General features: G+C 44.5%; 1 protein-coding gene across 7 annotated transcripts in view; it reads left to right on the top strand.

The window, feature by feature from the left end:
* The first annotated feature begins 525 nt into the window (after positions 1–525).
* AKAP13 (A-kinase anchoring protein 13) overlaps positions 526–14695 on the top strand; it is a 207136-nt gene continuing 192966 nt past the window's right edge. For all 7 annotated transcript variants that reach the window (XM_027688140.1, XM_027688144.1, XM_027688143.1 and 4 more), the window contains exon 1: positions 526–654. The gene's annotated coding sequence lies outside the window, so the exon portion shown is untranslated. The remainder of the gene's footprint in view (positions 655–14695) is intronic.

Genomic DNA, 14695 nt, shown 5'->3' with positions numbered 1-14695 from the left:
ATCATAGACTAGTTTGGGTTGGAAGGACCTTAGAGATCATCCCTGCCATGGGCAGGGACACCTTCCACTAGACCGGGCTGCTCAGAGCCCCATCTAACCTGGCCTTGTCCTTTTCCAGGCACGGAGCAACCCTCAGATCCCCCTTAGACAAAAACAAACCCGCAGCCTAAACTGCCCATGTCCTTTCACACCCGCAGCACAACGTTACACCCAACAGCTCCATCTCCCACAACGGCCGAGTAACCGGGAAAGGAGCGCACTGGACGGCGAAGCCCCGGGGGAAGGAGGTCCCGGGGGTTCCCCAGCCCTCCTGGGGACGCAGGGCAGGCGCAGCTGGAGCTCATCCCCGAGCAAGAGCCGTCCGCGTCCGCTCCGCCCGCAGCTGCCCCGGCCCCGCACGGCCCCGCTCGGGCGGCGCATGCGGGGCGGGCGCGGGGCTGGAGCGGGGCTGGAACGGGGCGGGCGCGGGGCGGGCGCGGCGCCGGCTCAGGTTGCGAGGGCGGCAGCCCCCGGCCCTCCTCCCCTCCTTCCTGCCCGCCTCCCCGGGCGGAGAGCACCGGCCCGGCCGCCTCCTCCGCCCCCTCCCCGTCCCCGTCCCTCTCCCTTCCCACCCGGCCCCGCTGCCAGGGGCGAAGCCGCCCGCCGGGCCCCGCGGTGAGTTTGCCCCGCTGGAGTTGGGCGAAGGGGTGGGGGAAAGTTTGGGGAGGCCCCCGGCTTGGGGTGGGGGGCGGAGGGGGTGGGCGCTCCCCGGGGACGGGGGTGTGCGGGAGCCCCCCCCGCCTTCCCGCGCCCTCGCACGCTTCCCCCGCCCTTCCTCCTCCTCCTCCTCTTCCTCGGGGGGTTTTCTCCGCCGCAACTTCGCGTGGAGCCGCTCCGGGCGGCCCCTTGTCTCCGCGTGGCTTTATTCCCTTTCATTTCGCGGCTCGTATTAGTTTTCCCTCTATTTGGTGTGTTTTCTCGCTCGGCTGCTCCCCGCCGCTATTGTCTGCGGGCCGGGGCCGGGCGCGGTCCCCCCGCAGCCGGGCGGGGGTGGCGGCCCCGCTGCCGCGGGGACGGGTCGGGACGAGCCCCGGTGTGTGCTCCGGGTGTGTGCTCCGGCACACGCACCCGCCTGGCCCCCTCCCCATTGGAACTACTGATACCCCGATGTGGAACCCCCTCCAGCCTCGCAGACGCAACTTTGTATCTCAGTTTATTTCACAGAAAGTCGTCGGGGGTTCGTATCAAGAGCCCCCCCGCAACACGCCGGTGTTGGTGCGTGTCACCTTTGGGGCTTAGTGGCCTTTGAAGTCAGTCAGAGGGTCATTGCCATAGGGCCTGTTCCATGCGTTCACTCTATTGCCTGAAAATATTTTTTGTTCTTCTCGAGTGCGGACATTTCTTCTGGAGCAAATGCATGAGTTTCTGGATGAGGATTGGGAAAGGGTAGTTCTTCTTGACCTGAGAACTGTTGGGGTTTATTAATCTACCTTCTATGACTGTGTTGTCCCTGCAAGTCATATAGAGGAGTTGGGATTTGGAGAGTTCGATTTTGCTGACCTCTGGAATTGGTTCTGCTCCAGTGTCCTTTACAGGGCTTCATGTTAGCTGGAGCTCAAAAGTGGAAAAAAAGTGATTTATAAAAGTTTTTTTTCATTTAAGAGTGTGCTGTACCGATTCTGTTGCGGATGACCAGACGGGGACTTGATAAAGGGATTAGAAATCCTGTACTGCTGTAGCTCTCTGTGATCTTCATCAGCCGTAAAACTTTAGGTACTCATGGAGATATGCGATGCAGTAGAAATATGTAAAGCATGTAGCTTCAGAGCTGAGTTTAGACAGTTGGTCTGAGATCCATGGATGTCTTGTGTACTGGGAGTTTTGGCTAATGTAATCTAATCAGTTTTAAAGGGCCAAGCTACATTATTTCAGTTTGTGATGACTCTCCCCCGTCCCTTGCCGGGTGTGTTTTTCATGTTTTGCACGCCCTTGCCGAGCTATTGTGGAAAAGGGTGAACCAAGTTCCACGTAGTTCCTGAAAGTTAAGATACTAGTGATTCATTTATTACAATGTTAGAGGAGGTGTATTTTTATACATAGATACCTTAGTAGTGGGAGCAGATTGACATTAACCTCATAACATCTGTGCCTGTGGATAGAAGCTGCTGTCTGCACTAGAGGAGCATCCACTCAGAAGGCGCTTGCTATGCTTTGGGACACTTCCATGGTGACAGTATCTTGTTTGGGCACTTTAAGTTGGGTTTGTTTGCTTTTTTTTTTTTCTTCCCCCAAGCCTGATAGCAGGGTAAGAGTGCATTAGGCAAGGTGAGGATCACCTGGGCATGTGTTTTCCCTTGGCACGAGTTCAAGTGCGTACCTGTCTTCCGCGTTCATGGGTTGAGCCTGTACGTCGCCTGTCTGTCCTTCCAGCGCTGCCCGGTGCTGGGCAGACAGGCTGGCCTGGGGCTGTTGCTAGAAGGGCACGGATGTTGAGTTCTGCCAGGCAGACAGGTTTTGTAGGTAGCCTGAATGATGAGTTTCCCGCGGGTAGTGTGGATGAGCTGTGTTTCTTGACAGCGTTCCAGCCTTCATCTCTTGCCTGGCTCTGGCGGCCACAGGATAGCCGGCATAGCCCGAGAGGTGAGGACGCAACGTGTTCGAAGTAACAGAGTCCAGCCAGGGACTGCAGCCAGAGAGAAAGGCAGGAGCTCGATGTTCGTGATTTACAGCTTTGCTGCATCAAAGGAGGAAAACATAGTTAAGAAGTCAAAGCTTCTCATAGGAATAGAGCTCTACCAGGTACTGTCCAATGATGGATGTTTTCAAAACATCCCCTGTGTAGGGAAGCTTTGAGACTCAGGCATATGCAGAACTTGCTACTAATCTCTTAGCAGGATATACTCGTGAGTAAGCCATGTTCTGGTCTAGGATACGCTTCTGTGCTAAGAGGAGGATTAACTACTGTTAAAAGAATCTGGTTATTCCATCCAAAGCATGAATTAAGACAGTGGTCAATAAATTAGACTAGAGGAAAAAAAACCTTGGTAGGTTTGTTGGTGGTATGCACAGGCTCATGTGTTATAAAGGCAGTGGGTGCTTTCATATAATTTTCTGCTGGCATAATAAGTTTTAATAAATAGCTACTTAACAAAAAAAAATCATTAGTAGAAGCTGCTGGGCCTGCTGTACCTATCTCTTTTCCATGTACTTTCTGGGACACCAGTGTATCAGTTTTCACAGCCTGGTATTTGATGGCCATCCACTCGCCAATAAAACTGACCTTGAAGCAGCTTGGGAGCTTTTCTGCTTATTACTGTAGCTGGTTATCTCTGCAATCTACTTGAGTGCTATTAAATGCTATTTCTATAGGGGTTCCCCACACAGGCAATAAATAGCCTGAAGTCAGCTAAACCACACAGCTGATTAGTATGGAGGAACTGTTTGGTTTTGGCTTTGCTCTGCTGGTGGAAGGTAGTGGTAAGAAATAAAAAACTTGAGCAAAAGGCTAGGTAGTCCAGGAGGCCATAAAGGCATGATGTGCCCTCTCTGAGTAGTTGTGGGCCCATGTTTTACCGGTCTCCTGGATGGAGCATTGGCAGTTGGTGTGATTTCCACCTGGAGGATAACTCCTATTTGCAGGCACATGAGAGGCTGGATGTGGAAAGCTGGGGTGGAAAGCACCTTGCAGTCTGCAGCTTGTGATTACTGGGTGCTGCTTGGTGCCAAGTGCTCATGTGCTCGCTTGCATTGATCACCTGTAGGACAGATAAAGGTAATGAATGACGTTGTGAGGCAGCTGATATCTCTGGGTGTAGACAGAGTTCTGCTCTGCTGCTGTGGGGTTTGCCATGGGGGATATAATTCAGTTGGAAGCCTGATTCAGGGCTGTCATGTACCACCTGGACATTCATGACCAGGAAGCACTGCACTTTTTCTAAACCAAAACTTGTTGTTAGGGTGTTAGATATAATGTGGTTTTTATGAATAGCTTAGTCATGCTTCACTTTTTTTCTCCTCTAAAACAGCTGTCAACAGTCTCGCTGTGGGGAGGGAATTGGCCACTCCTTGTACTTACTGAATAGTCAAACACTTCAGCCTGGCTTTGCACTTCTTAGTGACTTTTGGAAACAAAGCCGTGGATGTGGCACAATGGCTTCTTTTTATTTATTTATTTATTATGCCCGCCTTTCTCCCTTGCAAATGACCTTTATGTAGATCTAGAAGGCAAAGCACATCAGTGGGAGTTAGCTGGTTAGTTACTTCAGTTAGCGATAAGAAAATATGATGGCAGTGCTCCAGGAAAAGCAGCTATGCTGGGAACTTGTTGCAGCAGTCAAGCTATACGGATCTTTTTCAGAACAATATCTCCCTATATATTTATGGTACTTTGTCACGGAAACAGGGTGACTCCTCTCTTTATGTCTACATGATAAATCTGCTGCGACGCCACAGATCTTGTAAACAGTTTATTGCCCTTCCAGAGATGGCTGGTGTGCAATAGGTAAAACTTTCTCAGTGTCATTCTAAACTCGAACTGTAATTTTGTCTTCTCATCTCCTTTATGCAGTGGTGTAGGTGTAAGCAGCCTCTTTTAATTCCCCAGCTGGGCCGTGCTGGAGTTTGTGGGTCTGTTCAGCAAACCAGACTGGGAAATGGATCCCAGTTAAGAATACGTGCATTTTTTTCCTATACAACTCAGCTTGTATCAGTTCAGAATAAAGATCATTCTTCCCCTGCATCAGTTTCCTGACTCATGTTCCACAAGCAGCTGCTGTAGCAAAGGCTCAAGTGCTTCCATCAGGAGAAACAGCCTTGGAAGTGCTTTTTCAATTGCAAAGTCCTCAGACTGTGGTGCCCATCCCTGTTTTATAGCATGTGAAGATGACATGGGAGATAGATGTGTTCCTAAGATAAACCAGTGAGTTAAAAGTCAAAATGTTTTCTCTTTAAGTTCCCTAAGACTGCAGTTATTTCTATTGAGAGTGAAGACACTTCAAGTAAGTTCTGCCATTCTTATATTTTTTTTTTTTAATTTTCTTTATAACCATTTTAGATAGGCTGCTACATTGCTGAGGAACAGGGGAAGAAAGTGTAATCACAAATATTTTTAAGTAGTCAACAGTCCTTAAAAAGTATGTGGTTTGATATCTTCCAAAATGTAAGCTTTAATCCTGTTGTATCTGTAATGTATCAAGTGTTGTGACATGGTCAGGCAGTCTAACAAGGCTATCTTTTTATATATGTATATGTATATATATATAAAAATTAAAAAAAAAACAAACCTAAAAATCAGGTGCCAAAGAGTTTATTGGGTGACTTTTATTACGGGTGAGAAAAAGCTTAATTCTTTGGTGGCATACCAATGTAGTTCTCACAGTCCAAATGCTGAACTATAACATTGGGACCTTCCTAAATAATTGCATGTGAGACTGGAGAAAGTGTAAGGACAAAATACCCCTCAAACTACTCTCAGCACTTGTGTTGAGGACTTGAAATACAGTATATTCCAAGCATGGTTTTGGTGTGAAGTTGGGTTTGGTGCCTCTGGGCAGCCTCCTGTGGGGTCCTGCAATGACTGCTGGTGGTGTGGGCCTTGTGGGCTTCCACAGTTCATGGAGGACCTTGATTCTGGCCTTGGCTGCAGCATCCAGAATGGCACTTTTTCAGGGGCGAACTTGTAATTCTGTAGCAGTGGTTCATTTGACAAAGTTAATTTTCCTGGACTACTTGTATTTTTCTTGACTGTCCTCTTCGTAAAGACTGGGAATTCACTTTTATATTTCTTCAAAGTGATCCAGTCTCTTCAGTCAAATTTTTTTTTTTTTGGTGATTCCGTAAGTTGTTAATAATAAATAATATTCCCATTTGGCTGCTCTTGTCTTTCCAAAATGGGTGGTAATTTTTTAATTAGTTATTGTGGCAACTGAACTGTCACAGTTTTCTTGTAGATTTGATCCTTGCGTGAGGTCACCTTTGATTTCCTTGAAAATTATGAGCTAGTGACTGACTGCTTGTTGGATCCTATGTAGTTACTCTTCTGGGATACTATTTAAAATTTATGAGCACAGGTAGTTGCAAGTGATCCACTGCATCTTGTTTCAAGCACTTGTGAAATTTTCTGATAAGACTATACAAAATGTTTAGCATTTGCCAAAGTAGCTTCTGACTGCTTCTAGTCTCTGGTGGTGTATTTTCTTGACTACGTTGAGGTGACTGATCTACGTTTCACAGAAGTCACTACCCTTTAGTCTTGTTGCTGAACCGTTTGTAACTTAATGTTACATTTGCAAAATACATGGTGAGAGATGTCCCCAAATTGTTTTTTAATGTGAGATGTTATTTGCAGTGTGACAGCACCACTGAGATTAGCCTGATCCAGTGTAAAAGGAAGGATTTAAGGATTTTCTTCTGTAGCAGCTACTTTAGGTTTTCTTTCTGAGTGCAAGGGAAAAGAAAATAAGTGCTGAATTACTTATTTAATTATGAGGCTGAATTTGGTGAGACGTTTTCTCTGTGAGCATGATTTAAGGTGATCATCTTAAAGCGGAAGGATGTAAGTCACTTGATGATGATGTTCAGAACTGTGTTAAAAATGCCTGATATGTCATGTTTGAGTCCTCTGTGCTTTTTATCACCCGTGAATAATGAATTGGAGCAGTAAGTTAAGTTAAAATCTGTGACATACTTTGTAGCTTCAGTGTAAACCGTATCTGAGGTTTCTGGCAAAGTTACTTGGGAAAGTAAATCTTTTTCCCAACGTGCCTCTGCCCTCAGTGGTGTAACTGTTCTGTAAGTCTGAGTGCTGCAGTTAATAAAACCATTACAAACAAGGATTTTGGCACGGAGCAGTTGTTCTAAACCAGAGTGTCTTCAGACTCAAACTACTGACTCACCCGTTCTTTTTCCATGGATTAACACACCTGGCATGTGTCACACACGGATACTGGCCGACCTGTTGTGTTCTTGTAGGTATCCCTGTTTTCTGCTTAGGGAAGACTGAAGTGGGAGTGTGAATCTACAGGGCAACCTCCTGCAGTTAAAGCCCTCTTGATGGAAACTGATGCTGGGAATGGATTTGTCCAAAGACTCCTTTTGCCATGTCCCTGATGCTGCTCTGTCCCTGCCATGTATTAGGGGAGCACAGAGCAGCTGTTTGTGTGGAGTCTCTCCTTTCAGGGCAGCCATACAAAAAGCTGTGCTGGGTCATGCTGTGGGCTCTCCAACCTCATTTCCTGCCCCATGGTGTTGATTGTGGGTCCTTGGGGAGGTATAAGAGCAAGGCAAGTGGTCCACAGGAGTGACTGTGAGCACGGTGGGGTTCAATACCAGGATGTGTGGCACATTTGGGTTCCCAGCACGTGTGGCTATCAACATCCAGCCGAATCTTGGAATTTGCTGTCAATAGGAAAAGAGGGAAAATAGGGGATGCTGAGGTGTGAGATTGCTGTAGGGAATGAGTCTTGCTTGCTTTATACACTGGTTTCCCTCCTGAGTTTCCCTTGGGATGCTGAAGCCTTTGGTCCTGTAATAGCAGTGGGACAATGAGTGCTCAGATGGAGGAAGCAGGTGTTAAAGGAAGGGGGGAAGTGATTTATTTTTTGGGGGGGAAGGGGAGACAGGATGGCCAGATTTGACCCTTATACAGAGTTATTTCTTTTGCCTCATGAGTTTCTGCACAGGATGTTTCCTGATTGCTGGACCCACAAGTAAGATGGCAGCAAAACTGGGACTTATCCTTTTTTTGAGTTAATATAACTTAGTGAGCCAGCTGAGGAGTGAGGCTTACGTGATGTACCTCTGATGTTACGTGATGGGTTTTGTTGTTTTGTTCCCTGTTACCATAAATCTTTCAGCACTGCAGAAAGGCTGCAGTGCTGATGGCACTGGACATCTTCAAGTCTGCACTTTGTACTTGGGAGAGTTGGTTTTTTAATTGTTTTAAAACCAAACTGGAGATGAATGAGTCTATGTGTGACCTAGATTAAAACAGTTTCTGTAGTCTGATCTGAAGATCTTTGAGTTGGTGCAGAGGGTGATTCTGGAGATAAAAGTAAAACACACTGTCTCACGTGCTGTGTAGCAGATGTGTTTGCATCCGTAGCTGAAAGACTTCCCATCCAGGGAGTAATGACAACACTCCATTTTAGTGGGGTTTCCAGCCTGTGCAGGAGCTTCTCTTGAACATGGGAGTCAGTTTTTCCATCACTGAGTGTTTTGCAGCCACTCCACCCATTTTTATGATGAGTGATCATCGTCTAAGAGCATAGTGGAACACAAGAGGTGGTGAGCAAACCTTTTGTTACATTAAATGTAAATGTTTATAGTTTCTCTTCTCCTAACAGCTGCAGAGAAGGTAGGTTGTCTCAGCTGGGTAGAGAAATAAAAGACTAAACCCCTTTTATATGTGCTGTCGTAAAAGACAGTCTTTTGTAATAAACATTCATTTCACAAGGTCTGGGTGTCTCTTTACATTTTTGTGTGATCCAAGGTGAAACATTGTTGCACATGTTTGTTAACTGCAGGTTTTTCTATATTGAATAATGCAGATGCCAACAGGAAAACAAATATACACATTTGTCCTCAGGCCCACTGTGACAGGATGCTGAGGGTTATGTTGGTACCCACCATGTGGTTGTGTTTGTGTGCTGGTGGCTGCTGCTGTCTTGGTCACAGGAGCATGAATCTGCTTGTGCAGTGGGGGCTTGGGAGCCTCCAAAGTCTGGAGCTGCTTTTCCACCCTGGCCAGAGCTACTAAATAATTTTGGAAGAGTGTTTTGGTTATGTAGCCTGAAGAAGGGTGTGTGTAGCACGGAGGATGAGATTTGAGCACTTAACTAGTTTAAAAGTGATTTTAACTGGCTTAAAAGTATGTACCAGAGCGGGTGCCTTCCTTGTTTCTCTCTAACATGCTGGCAGGGAGTGAGCTGGTGGGAGCAAATTTCTTGAGTGAGTTGTTCCACGGTTAAAACAGGGCTTTGATCCCTGTTTTCATGAGTAGTGTATTACGCTAGAAAAGGAATAACTCACTGCTTGAAGAGCTTACAAGTTAAAACTGTGGATAATAAATATACTTGCATGACTATTAAGAGGATTAATTGTTTGTGAAGAGCATCAAAAGTGGGAAAGTTGAAGAAGTACTTAAGTGGTAACTGGCTGCATGTCACATAGGTCTCGGAAATTTGCTTCTCCCTCCTTCCAGTCAGTTTACAAGCTGTGTTTGTTGATTGGTATGAAATTTACCTGTCGGTCCCATGTTTTTCTGTGTTTTGGGAATTTTATCACGGTACTTCTTCTTCAGATATGTCATCTGAAGAGAACACATTTTACCACCTTAAAGGTAAATTATAAAAGTGACGTGTTTCCTTCTGCAGCTGGAATTGGCTCTATTTAAACCGTGGGGTTTAGTGCTTAGACCTCCCTGGTTTTTCCTTTATCAGATTAGCTAGGATTTTGGCAGGACTTTGTGCTACTTTTTCTTAGCCAATCCACTTGCATGTGAGTGTTCAGTAACTTTCTTGCTTTATAATCTCAAAGTTCAGAAGTCATCGAGTTGTTTGAGACTAATAAGAGATCCTATCCCAGCAACAGCTTATGGAGGGTGGAGAAAAGGAAAACACTTGACTAAGTGGAGAGCAAGTTTTGAAATGAAAATGCAAAACTACTTGAAGAGGATTGAGGACCCGTGGCAAAGAAAGTGCTTGAAATTGTGTATGTCTTCCTGAAACTGCAAAACATGAGTGTGCTTTTTTACCCTTTCTTTACTAGATTGTTTGCAGGACCCATCCTCTCTGTGATATCTGTTAATACATATTATATATGTATATATGATAGATGGCAGATAAATAGCAAAGAGTTACTTTACAGTTGCATTATATGAAGATTGAACATTTGAAATGCCTAAAATGGATAAAACTTATCAAGTGGGTGTAAACTGATAAAGTTTTTCATACTCTGCTTGGAAGAGTCTTCATTTTTTTTCCCCACTTTCCAGGGACTAATTTGTAAAATCTTTGCCAATTTTGACGCTAAACCCAGTCTGATCAGTGCTTCTGATAAAAATTAGAAAAGGGTAATTCTGTTTGCATAAATACCTGTGTGCTTTTATGCCTTGGGCTTGTGATATTTCAGTGCCAAGAGAAACTTAGGCCGTTTTGGAGGAAATGTACTTTAAGCCTTGTTAAATTTTTTCTTTGGATAGGTCCATCACTTGGTGTTTGCAGTGAAGGAAATAAATTGTTTTCTTTGTAGGAATTTTTTTGACTCTTAGGTAAGAGTCTGGATCTGAGCCACCATGAGGATGAAGGAGGAGAGTTGGTTTAGCATTAGATGGAAGCTGGGATGAGGAGCAGGAGCTGTTGTGGTTGTGTTAACGTGGCTGGAATGCTCAGCAGAGCAACGTTTGAAACTTCTGCACAAGAGATGTACGACTCTGTCCAGCTGGGACCTTGCTGCTTCTGGCTGGTTCGCAAAAAAAATGCCCACGATGGGGAGGAGAGAAAGAGCTGTTGGGATGCTGCTGGATGAAAGCCTTGCAGCCATGGGGAATTCAGGAATACGCCCGAGCTGGGGAATGCAGTGCCGAGCTCTGGGAGTGTGCCTTCCAGCCAGGGAGAGTTGCAGGGTGGCGATGGCATGGACCACCCTGCATGTTGGGAACTAATTGTCACCTCTGTTTCTTGCTCAGCCTCAGTGTTGGTGAGCAGTGCCTCATTCAACAGCAGCCTTTTGGATGTGCCCTGGGGAATAAGCAGTGTCCTGCTTGTACCTTCTCCGTGACTTTAGCAAACTTGAATTCACTGCTTAGTGATGCTCAACTCCTAGTGCTGTGATGTGCCAGGTTCTGGGTGTAGCTGCCTTGGTCAGTGTCCTTGTCCTGGACAAGGATCAGAACAGACATTGCTTTCTGTTTGCCTCTTTAAATTACTCATGTCAACTCCCTGATATCTTTTATTCAGAAAATAAATCTTGTCTGATACATTCAACCCAGAAAAGTGCTTATATATCCAGCAGCCAGGAAATTGAATGAGTCCTGATCTATTCTTAATTTCTTGTGTTTCCTGTGGTTTTATTGTTTGTGTTACCAGCCCTAATATTTACATACTTTTGAATGAGCTTTTCTTTTTTTGGAATATACTGCTTTGTTTGTATGCCTTGCAGAACAGGTTCTTCCATTTTTTTCCTAATAACCAAACAACTTACTTTCTCAAAGGAGTAGGAGAAAAAAAAAAAGGAAGATTATAGGAAACACCAAAGGGGGATATCTAAGAATAGAATTTTTTTTTTTGCTGATGATATGCTAAGACTCATTTGAAACTTGCATCTACCCTTCCAAATGTCCTTGGGCTCTTTTAGAGCTTTTTAAAACTTCTTGCATGTAAAATTAGGTGCCTGTGGGTGCTTGATCTGAATAGCAGATGCATTTACAGTTGACATTTTAAATGCAAAGGTGATTCTATGAAAAATGCTTGTAAGAACAAAGCTGTAGTTCCCACTGAAACCCCGAAGACCTAGGAGGACAAGGTGGTGGAGTCTGCTGTGTTAATGTTTAAAATTAGTGCTGGTGAGTGTTGTCCATCTGTATCTCTGGAATCTGATGTAGTCTTTTTTTTTCTGCAAAGTAAGGAAGATTTCACAGTTACATTCCCTATCTTTGTTCTGGATGTGGAAGAGTAATGGAGCTGATGTTCTTCCGGTGGTCTGTCCCTTGGTGCATCAGCTGGCTGCCTTTTCCAAGGATATTTGCTTTCCTTTAATAATCCGTTAGGAACTAACTTGAAATTGCAAATTTTTTTTTTTAAATAAAGTGTTCCTCAAAGAATTTATGATCAGTCTTCATTTGTGGGTATTACTGTTCTGTGTTGAATTTCCAGCTACTCTTCAAATATATAATTCTTTCAAAAAGTAAGACAGAACTTCAGGACTTTTTCTTTTCCTTTCAAATCTGTCCTGCCTGCCATGAAATAAAACCTATTTGCACGTTGATGAATAGTGGCTGGGAAGCCTGTCTGGTTCTGCAACAGGATCCATAAATAGCATTAGTGTCTGGTTTACTTTGGGAAGGAAGGTGTCCCCTTGTGGCAGTGGCAGGAGGGGAGCCTTGCACTCACTCCCGGTAAAGTTGCCCTGACTGGGCAATGTTCACCAGCACGAAACTTTGAGAAACACGATACAGTGTGTGTGCTGAGATACAGAACCCCTTTGAAAGCTCGAGCAAGTACTGACATTAATAGAAATGGGTAATACTGGCCTTTTTATTTTCTCTCTGCCTCTGCTGTGGGCTCAGAGAGAACTTCGAGGGTCATAATGCTGGTGGGAAAAAATGCTTTCCTCATCACCCTTCCTGTCTCTTGCTGCAGGGAGCACCTCGGACATGCAGATCACGTTGTTGCATGTGGTCCATGTATAACGCTTCAGCGTGTTTGGGTGGATGGGACCAAGCTTGGAGTAGCTGTTCTAGTTGCCAGACTGGATCTGGCAGCTAATTCTCAAACCTGTTGGGTCTCAGGATTGAGGTTTGGACGAGTGCCTCTGAAATGTACCCTTCCAACCATTTGTGAGGATATTTTCAGTTTTGGTCTTTGGAGTGTTTGGATTGTGGAACAGTTGCTAAAGGATAAACTGTCTTCTGTGCTAGATTAAGAATCATTTTATTCTGGAAAATGGGAAGAAAAGATCCAGGTGGTTCAGGGATGGCACAGTTAACCATCTCTGGTACCCCAGAAGCAATCGTGTGCAAAAGGGGAATGGCAGGTAATTAGCTGGAAGCAGATGAGGCTTGGGGTGCTGGCATCCTGGTTGGATGGCAGTGGGCAAAATGAAGCCACACAAAGTTTCAGAACTGGAATTTAAAAAAAAAAAGTTTAATTTTTGCCCCCTTAACGAAGGCGATGGTAAAACACTCCCTCGCAGCATGGTATTTTCCTTTTCTAAACTGCTCGTGGCATGGTTATTGCTGGATGTTGTGAAATGTAAATAACGCCAAGGTAGTGAACTCGGCATTCCCAGCTCCTTGGCAGTGTTTGTGAATGGAAACATCTGTCCGAGTCCTCTCTGGTTCTCTTCCCTCGCACAGCTGCCCGCTTTGAGCACGGCTCAGTGTGGGGCCATATGTGCTGCAAAGTCCTGGAAAACCTCTCCTTAATTTTTCAGTGTGGACACCGCACAAAATGGAGGAAAATCTAGAGGGTAAAATGTGCGATTAATTTTTTTTACCTTTGTGAGGATCATAGTGCAAGTTGTTAAGATCTCTGGTGTTCCGGTGCCAGGCTGCGACATGGGACAGACCTGATCTCATGCTCTTGGCACAGTCTGGCTCTTTCTCCTGGTCTTTCTTGGATTCACTCTCTGGGATTTCACTCTCAAATCACAACCCTTCACTTGGCAAATGCATAACTATTCCCTGTCTCTCCTATTCAGACTATACAAATAGGCTCTGACAGGGTATAAGCTTCACTGGAAGGGACGTGTTGGTTTATGGGCCAGGGGATGGGTGATAAGAGTTAAACTGTTTTTTTACATGAAATCGCCTCTTAAAGAGGAGTGGGAGCAAGGGGGACAACATGAAACTGCACCAGCAAGTGCAGAGGGACAGTAGGAAACCACCCTGGTAAATCACTTGGTGTTTTTTCTGAGCTTGGGTGAGAGATCTCAGTAGCTTTTTACTAACAGGGCATTTAAAAAAAACCCAAACAATGAAAAACCAAACAAAACCCCAAAACTAAGCAACCGTGCAAATAATGCAGGAAATACATAGTGAATGTTTTGTGATTGGGAAGAGATAGTAACTGGGGCTTCAGAGCTTGAGATCACCTACAGGATGTAAATACTGTATGAGTAGGTGTTGTGTGCCAGCTTTATTGACAGTTTTAACTCTAAAGCAGACTTTGTAAACTTTAGAGGGTGCTTTAAAGTTGTTTTCATTTAAACTAGAGAAATTGTTATGAATTTTGTCTTGATGATGGAACTTGAAATTGAGATGTCGACTTTACAAGGTGTTTTCATTTTTCTGCTTGCAATTGTCATCATAAATTAGGAAAAATGGGCGGGAGAGGGAATGGGATGGTCTTGCTTCTTTTTAAAGGTAGAAATATCAACTTTTTTTCTCTCTTCTCCCACACCTTTTGTGTGTGGTAAAAAAGGAATGTCAGTTTTTAAACAGATTAAATATCTTTCTAGCACAGATTAAATATCTTTCTAGCACATAGCATTGGTTTGAAGTGAGACTGCATGGCCTTGCTTCAGTGGGTTAGGGATATATTAGGTGAATTAATACAACCGTCTGTGATGCATTTGTGAAAATTCTTTTGCATGTTTTTAAAGCTTTCAGTGTTTTTTTTCCCTTCGCTGTCAATATGTAAAAAATTATTTCTCCAAGGGAAACCTTAACTGTGCTAGCCAGGGAATAATTCTGCATGCAATATATCCTGTTCTGAAAAAAGTGGGTTATTCTTAACATAAATTACATACTCAGAATTAAGTAAGATTAAAATTACAGTGAAGACAGGCTAATAAGGGTTTTACTCTGCTGAGGAATTTGACTTAAAGCCTGCATTGGAGCCTGAAGTTGAATTCAAGCTGCCAATTCAGCTGAAGTGTAAAATGCCTCCCAGTCTCAACTGGAGTAAGCTAATGCAGAGTTTTAACTGAATTACATTTCCCCCTCTCCTTTTCATTGGACAGATTTATGAAGAATTACTCTGATATTTTTATTTTCCCC

This window comes from Neopelma chrysocephalum, unplaced genomic scaffold, assembly GCF_003984885.1.
Source record: "Neopelma chrysocephalum unplaced genomic scaffold, ASM398488v2 Primary Assembly neopelma1_75, whole genome shotgun sequence".
Classification (NCBI taxonomy): domain Eukaryota; kingdom Metazoa; phylum Chordata; class Aves; order Passeriformes; family Pipridae; genus Neopelma; species Neopelma chrysocephalum.
Note: the sequence above shows the minus strand (reverse complement) of the source record. Positions and strands in the feature narration are given on the sequence as shown.